This window comes from Saccopteryx leptura, chromosome 6, assembly GCF_036850995.1.
Source record: "Saccopteryx leptura isolate mSacLep1 chromosome 6, mSacLep1_pri_phased_curated, whole genome shotgun sequence".
Classification (NCBI taxonomy): domain Eukaryota; kingdom Metazoa; phylum Chordata; class Mammalia; order Chiroptera; family Emballonuridae; genus Saccopteryx; species Saccopteryx leptura.
The window spans coordinates 73971166-73978310 of NC_089508.1; the positions used below are offsets into that span (position 1 = coordinate 73971166).

The window sequence follows — 7145 nt, forward strand, 5'->3', positions numbered from 1 at the left end:
ATAGAGCATTGGCCTGGCAAACAGATACCCCAGGTTTGATTCCTAGTCAGGGAACACAGGAGAAGCGACCATCTGGTTCTTTCCCTCTTCCTCTCCCACTGCCACAGCCAGTGGCCCAATTGGTATAAGTGTGACCCCAGGCACTGAGGATGACTTGGTTGGTCCAAGCCTCTGCAGAGGCACTAAAAATAGCTAAGTACTCTAGCATTGGCCACAGATGGGGTTGCTGGGTAGATCCTGGTTGAAGTGCATGTGGGAGTCTGTATCACTATCTCCCCTCCTCTAACCTAAAAATAAAAATTTAAAAATATATTTAAAAAAATAAAGAAGAGCTGTGTCAATTACAGCATTCCCCTACTCTAAGATATTCACAAGGATATAGATAATTAGGGTTTTTAATCTTCCTCTCCTCCTCCTCTTCCTCATTTTGTCTTCCTCTTCCATCTTTTTCCAGGCAACTTTGGCAGGACACGTTGCACCACCCAACTTTTCTTTGGACTTCTAGTTGGCAACATCCTTCTCATACTTCTCCTCCAACTTTGCAGCTTTATTGTTATAAGTAAGGCTGCTTTTCACTGTTACTTGTTATTCTCTATCTTTCCCACCTATTTTGCCATATCTCCAATAGATGCGAGGGTTTGTGGATCTCTTTTTTATTTTATTTTTTGAGAGAGAGAGAGAGAAAGAGAGAGAGACAAGGAGATGGGGACATCAAGTTGTTCTTGTATGTGCCCTCAGGAATCACCAGCAACCTCTGTGCTTTGGGTGATGCTCCAACACACTGAGTTATCAACCAGGGCTTAATAGTTTATGCATTGATTGATTTTTTTTGAGAGAGAGAGAGAGAGAGAGAGAGAGAGAGAGAGAGAGAAAGGAAGGAAGGGAGAGCAAGGAGAGGGGGAAGGGAAGCATTCATTTGTTGTTCCATTCAGTTATGCATTTATTGAGTGCTTCCCTTTTTTGTCCTGACAGGGGATCAAACCCACAACCTTGTTGTTTTGGAACAACACTCTAACTGACTGAGATACCAGCCAGGGCTGTGGATTTGATCTTGAGATGGCATTTTGAACAGAACAGGAAGAATCCAGATGGCCTTTGGGAGGCATTAGGGTCCTTCTTCTTGCCTCCCTTGGGTGGTTCACAATTCTTTATTAACAAATAATAGGTTACTTGATTTGCCTTTGCTATTTCATCAAGTTTAGACTCTTTCCCAGACTTTGTCTTCCATCTCTCACAGCACATCTTGAAAATTCTGCAAAATTGACAAAAATATTTGGGTTTTTCTTTTTATGTTCCTCTCTGTACATCTGCACAAAGAAGGCATAAGTAGATATCTTGCCCTTTAGTGTTTTGGGATTGCAGATAGCCATCCTGACTGTATTGTTCATGAGTTTCTATGATTGGTTCTTTTTTTATTTTATTTAGAAAATTAAATTTAATAGTGTGACATTGATTAATAAAAGTACATAGGTTTCAAGTAAACATCTCTTTTGCATTTGGACTGTTGATTATGTTGTATACCCAAAATCCAGAGTCAAATCACTCTCCACATCCTTGTCCCTCTTCACTCTTCTCCACCACACTATACCCCTCCCCTCTAACTCCTTCCCCAGTATCCACTTTAAACTTTTATCTCCATGTCCATGCATCTCAGTTTTATATCCCACCTATGTGTGAAATCATATAATTCTTAGTTTTTTTCTGATTTACTTTACTTATTTCAATCAGCATAATGTTCTCAAGATTCATCCATGTTGTTGTAAATGGCAATATGCCATTGTTTCTAATGGCTGAGTATGACTCCACTGTATATATGTACCAAATCCTCTTTATATGATTGGTTCTTTATGCCATACATAATGAAAGTCTCTAGGAAGGTTTTAGCTGCCTCATGTATGCTAATATCCTGCCCTGGAGCTAAGTAGTAAAATAAATAGGAAACTCATGCTATGTCATTTCCTTCATCCAAATATCAACATCTTTTCAGAAGCTGCCTAAATTTTGTTTACTTCTGAGAGCTTTGTATTTTTCAGAGTTTATAGCTTTTTATCTGTGGGAGGACATTTTTATATTCTATATGATGAAAATTAGATTTAAAGAGGTAGTATGATTTGTCTAAAGCCATAGGGCTGGTTTTAATGATCTAGTCATGACCATACAAACACAGTCATGCAGATATTATCTTCCTTGATTCTAATCCAGAACTTCTTTTATCCCAGATTACTGTCATTCCAGTCAATGTAGCCTACTGTAAGTGGCCCCTCCTAGTTTATGCCTACACTAGAGTAAACTTTAAAGATGCCCAATGGGTTCAGCTGCATTAAAGATATTTCCCTTTGTTATGGAAACTTATTCAAAATTTGTTGAGTTACTACAGCAGTATTTCCCAGACATCCAACCAACAATTAGTGGTTATCTAGGATGAATAAAGGATGATATTAGATGATAACCCCAAGGGACAAACAAAAACAACAAAAACAAAGCTTATATCAACCTCCTAATGAAAATATTTGTACTGGGCTAGAAAATTCAGATGTCTAGGAATCACTACACATTATCATAGTAATTTTACAGTCTTAATTTTTTTTAGCTTGAAATGTTATATTAAATCATCTCTCTAGGTTCCTGTAGCCCAATTATTTTATTCTATTACTTCCATGAAGAGTTATTTCCATTTAGATTGCTAACATCCATTCAGATTGCATGTCTGAAAATTTAAGAGACAGAAAATCTGAAAGTTTGTGAGTCCATTGAAAGGTTTACTGAACTTTTAAGATAATAAAAAATAATGCTTTCCTTAATTTTCCTGTTTTCAAAATGATATGGGGCTGCAGTGAAGATGCAATCATAATTCCTTTTAACCTTTGATTTACTAGAAAATGAAAAAGTTCCCTGACTCTGGGATTAGCTTTTCCATGACATGAGGAGTTTAGCACCTTCAGTATTTTTCTTAGAGAGATAGCTCCTTGATTCTTCTTTTTGGCTGGTTTCTTCCATTTTCTGAGTAGCTGGTCATTAAGTACATTTTAGGTACTGGATTGAAATAATTAAGAGCTATGATTCTGTGTGAGAAATTTTTTCTACGTGTGAGGCAGAAAACCAGGGAGGCACAGACAGACTCCCACATTCTCCTCAACCAGGATCCACCCAGCAAGCCCACTAAGGGGCAGTGTTCTGCCCATTGGGTATTGCTGCTCCATTGCTCAAAACAGAGGTATTTCAGTGCTCTAGGCAAGGCCATGGAGAAATCCTCAGTGCCCGGGGCCAAGTTGCTTGAACCATTTGAGCCATGGCTGCAGAAGAGAAAGAGAGAGAGAGAGAAGGAGGAGGGTGGAGAAGCAGATGGTCACCTGTCCTGTGTGCCCTGACCGGGAATCGAACCTGGAACTTCCACACACTGGGCCAATGCTCTACCTCTGAGCCAACCAGCCAGGGTCTGTGTGGGGAATTTTTGATAAAGTATTCTTAAAACAGCCCTTTGAATTAGAGGGTCCTGTCATCTCCATTTGCGGATGAAAAAAAAAAAAAAACCCATAAGCTCAAGGAAGATTTGTAATCTTTCCAAAGTCCTTTGCCTGACCAGCCTCAAAACCAGGAAACAAATCTCACTTTGTCTACTGCTAAGCCCATGAACCCCTTTTTCACTTGTTCGAAGGCCTCAGAAAGCTATAACCAAAATTGCTCCAAGAAGTAAAGTAACAACAACAGAGGGAGTGTTTCTATGAATCCAAAGAACAAAGATGGGCCAATGGAAGTTTATCATGTTTTTTAGACCCAATATTACTCAATTGTATTTTTTTTTTTTTTTTTTTTTTTTTGCCATCCAAGTCTGATGCCAAGTTTTCTTCTACATCATAGGAAAAACTCATAACACAATGTGTCCTTCGGATCCTTGTTTCATAGGCATTGGTCTTCCTCCAATACTGCTTTGAGCCTTGGAGTCTATTTCCCAGAATTTTCTTATCACAGCTATGGTATCATTTTCCATTGCTTCTTTGGAAATGATACCAGACTCTTTCCCTTTTGTCTTAACCTGAGCTCAAATTCAGTTGTTGTTTTTTTTTTTTTAAGTGAGAGGAGGAGAGATAGATAGTGAGGCAGACTCCTGTATGTGCCCTGTCTGAGATCCACCTGGCAACCACATCTGGGGCCAATGTTCCAGTACCAAGTTATTTTTAGCACTTGAGGATAAGTGCTTGGACCAACCGAGCTATCATCAGCACCCGAGGTCATGCTTGAACCAACTGAGCTGGCTGCGGGAGGGAAAGAGAAGGGAGAGAAGATAGGAGAAAGAGGCAGATGGTACCTCTCCTGTGTGCCCTCACTGGGAATCGAACCCAGGATGGCCATATGCCAGGCCAACATTCTATTCATAAGCACCAGCCAGGGCCACAGTATCCTTCTGATGGCACGCACTTCCAAGTGCTTGAGAAAACACCCAGCCTGACCCAGGCCTAGCCAGACCAGCCTCTGAGACTACACTCACAGCATCATATCAATGCTGCCAAACTAATCTTCCTCCAAATCAGTCTGACTGTGACCTCTAGTCCTGTCTCTTTATTTGCCAAAAAAGTTATTTGAACTAGATGATTTCTAAACTCACTTGTTGCTCTACCACTGTATAAATTCCTCTTATGTATAAGTATGTATCTTATTCTAGTATTCTCTAGAGTAGAGTGAGACACAAAAGCATTCTTTCTTTGTATAAAGTTCTACAGAAATAAAACACTTCACTCAAGGTGTCAGTTATTAAAATTGGTCACAATACAATTTGAATATAGACTATTTAATCACAGAAGTGCTTTTAAGTGACTTTGTCACTCCCAAGCTATCTGATTTGTTATCATTTACATCCTTTGTACTAAAAAAGAGAGGTGGTTTTTCTCTGAAGATGTTTCCTGAGCTTTGTTAACCCATGTGAAATGCAGAATTCCTTATAAAATAAAACTCTGTTTGTTTGTTTTTTACCAATGCTCAATTTTATTTGTTTTTAAGGTTACTATAGTGTCAGAATGCTCTCCCAATCTTCTTGTCTTTATCAAAGTGGCATTTTATTCAAAGAGTTATAGCTATAGGAAGATAATTTCAGAAGAATGATGTGAATCTTTTTTTTTTTTTTAAGAGAAGTGGTGCAGGGTGGGGAGACATTCAGCTGATCCTGTATGTGCCCCAACCCAGGAATCAAACCTGCAACCTTATTGCTTCAGTGTGCCTCTCTTAACCAACTGAGCCAACCAACAAGAGCTAAATGATGTAAATCTTAATATCAAAGTTTTATGGCCCTGGACAGTTGGCTCAGTGGATAGAATGTCAGCTTGGAATGCAAACATGTAGAGTTTGATCCCCAGTCAGGGCACATATGAGAAGTGACCATTTGCTTCTCTTACCCTTCCTTTCTCCTTTCTCTCTCTCTTCTGCCCATGACCAGTGGCTGAATGGATTTGAACATAAGCCCCATATGGGGGTTGCCAGGTGGATCCCACTTAGGGCATGTGCAGGAATCTGCCTCACTATCTCCCCTGCTCTGACTTAAAAAAAAATTATAGAAATTGTCCATCTTTTCTTGGGAGTCAGTTTATTCCACATTTTCATCTACCTTCAGCTGAAGATTTGGGAACTGCATTGTTGCATGGCTTAAAACTTTCTGAACTGATTCAGACGTCTCAAGTAGCTAATTTTTAATAATTTATTTTGTACTAGTAGGGTTTTTTGAATTATATTATTGCATACGATCAGTTACAGCATAGACCAAATATCAACTAGTCAAACTGATTAGTAGCCATTTGTCTGCATGGCTGACAAATTCATTATTTTCAATCACCTGATATACATTATTTCCCAAACAGATTCACTGGAAGTCCTCTTATATAGAATTCAATTAGTGAACTTAGTTTTTCTTTATTACTATTATTAATTTTACTGGGGTGACAACAATAAATCAGGGTACATATGTTCAAAGAAAACATATCCAGGTTATCTTGTCAATCAATTATGTTGCATACCCATCACCCAAAGTCAGATTGTCCTCCATCACCTTCTATCTAGTTTTCTTTGTGCCCCTCCCTCTCCCCATTCCCCTCCCCATCCCCCCCTAACCACCACACTCTTGTCAATGTCTCTTAGTCTTGTTTATATGTCCCACCTACATATGGAATAGTGCAGTTCTTGTTTTTTTCTGATTTACTTATTTCACTCCATATAATGTTATCAAGATCCCACCACTTTGTTGTAAATGATCCGATGTCATCATTTCTTATGGCTGAGTAGTATTCCATAGTGTATATGTGCCACATCTTCCTTATCCAGTCCTCTATGGAAGGGCTTTTTGGTTGTTTCTGTAAGGTATTTTTCCCTGCCGAGAAGGAAGGAAGAGGGCTCGGAGCCGCAAAGTGTGGAATAAGTAAACGGCTTTATTGAGTACAGAGCACACACCCCGCCCGGCAAGGTTCCCTGGCCCCGAGGAAAGAAAGATGGAGAAAATAGAGGTGCAAAATGGAGGCTAGGGAAGTTGCAAAGATTAAACCGCGTGGCAGATATTTAAAGGGTCCCTCTAGGGAGGTGGAGCTACTATGACGTGGTGAAATTTCACTGGCTGGCAGACGATGGCTTCTTTCCAAATGGTTCCTGGGAAGCTTCCTTTGGCGGGCTTGATTGTGGGCGGTCCTAGCCAATGTGGGCGGGTCTGAGTCCCTACGTGACCATGCCCCCATCCACCGACCTTACAGTTTCCATGTCTTGACCACTGTGAACAATGCTGCAATGAACATGGGGCTGCATGTGTCTTTACGTATCAATGTTTCTGAGTTTTGGGGGTATATACCCAGTAGAGGGATTGCTGGGTCATACGGTAGTTCTATTTTCAGTTTTTTGAGGAACCACCATACTTTCTTCCATAATGGTTGTATTACTTTACATTCCCACCAACAGTGAATGAGGGTTCCTTTTTCTCCACAGCCTCTCCAATATTTGCTATTACCTGTCTGGTTAATAATAGCTAATCTAACAGGTGTGAGGTGGTATCTCATTGCAGTTTTGATTTGCATTTCTCTAATAACTAATGAAGATGAGCATCTTTTCATATATCTGTTGGCCATTTGTATTTCTTCCTGGGAGAAGTGTCTGTTCATGTCCTCTTCCCATTTTTT

The 7145-nt window shown here is 39.7% G+C and overlaps 1 pseudogene; it reads right to left on the reverse strand.

Annotated features, from left to right (window-relative positions):
• LOC136377084 (high mobility group protein B3-like) overlaps positions 1-1370 on the reverse strand; it is a 40964-nt pseudogene extending 39594 nt beyond the window's left edge.
• Between the last annotated feature and the right edge of the window lie 5775 nt (positions 1371-7145).